Source organism: Galeopterus variegatus, unplaced genomic scaffold (genome assembly GCF_000696425.1).
Source record: "Galeopterus variegatus unplaced genomic scaffold, G_variegatus-3.0.2 Scaffold14, whole genome shotgun sequence".
NCBI classification, from domain to species: Eukaryota; Metazoa; Chordata; class Mammalia; order Dermoptera; family Cynocephalidae; genus Galeopterus; species Galeopterus variegatus.
Window position 1 is genome coordinate 560652 of NW_007726125.1, and position 1375 is coordinate 562026.

The window sequence follows — 1375 nt, forward strand, 5'->3', positions numbered from 1 at the left end:
TCAGCACCGCACTCTACCAAGTGAGCCACGGGCCGGCCCAATTTCTGTTATTTAAAACACCAAACCTATGATATTTTTGTTATCACAGCCCGAACTGACTAAGACAGTGGCCACATCCAAGCCTACCAGCTCAAACTTGCACTAGAGGTGGGGGTGGAGGGGGGACACAGAATTCATTTCCCTGAGTCATGTAAGGTTTCCAACCCCCAGCCTCCCCCCAATAAAACAGCACAAGATTCTACTCTCATTTTAGCTTTGTGAAATGGACAATAAAGGGCTTCCGAAGCAAATTTGGAAGATACTGAAATACTATTTAGTTTCATGAAATCTTATGTTGCTTAAGTTAATCCTAAAAATTCTTAATAAAACTAGAGAGCCAGAGTCAGGGTAATGGGAAATGATTGAAAGCCATTAAAAGAAACCAGACACAACATTACTATGTTGGCAGCAGATTCCTGGAGCATTAAAGGTTTCTCCCAATTTTCAGAAGTAATTTGTATTATTAAGGGTCTGTAAGGTAAATACTGGACATAGACTTATTTCCCCCCTCCTCAAGCATACCAGAGCTCCTCCTCCCCACCTCCAGGAAACTACCCTTGGCCAAGATAGTTTACCCAAGGAAAGGCACGTCTCCTTTAAGACAAATGGAAGATGGTAGGAAGCAGGAGCCCAGAGTAAATGAATTAGCTTGTAAATGGAGTTAGAACACTGGGGTTAACTACTCTGGTGCCAGGAGGGGTTAACTTATCTACTCAGCTTGATCTCCTGCAAGCTCTGAGTTGGGTGAGGGTCTGCACATAAGCACATGAATGATTTACACCTCTCTTTTGAACTGTTCACTATGTAACTGTTGTACGTACCCTGTGCCGGCATGGATTTCTAGCTGACCGACTGCCATCGGCATCTCCCATAAATCCAATAAACCGATGTCTCTACCTATTGCAATATTGGGTGAATTTCTTTGGAATAGGCAAACACAAAGCGAGTGCCCTTTCAGATTTAGGGCTCCTGTAATACAGGGTCTCATTGCCTGGGCAAGTTAATTAACTTCTCAGAGCCTCAGTATTCTCATCTGCAGAATGGGAATAATCCTATATCCTACTCCTAAGATAATTCTGAGGATTAAATAAATTCATGCAGATAAAATGCTTAGAATGATGGCTGGCACACGTTGGTGAGACCTGCTGCTGGTATTGTTAATATTACAGAGTCATTCACATCCACTTCACACCAGTTTACTGAGCCCCTGTGACATTCCAGGCCTGTCCCAAAGATGGACAAGAGGGAACATTCCCTTCCTGAGAAGACTTCAGTACACTGGGATGTGGGAGAAATGGATGTGTAAATAGATCATTTTATTTTATTTTACTTATTT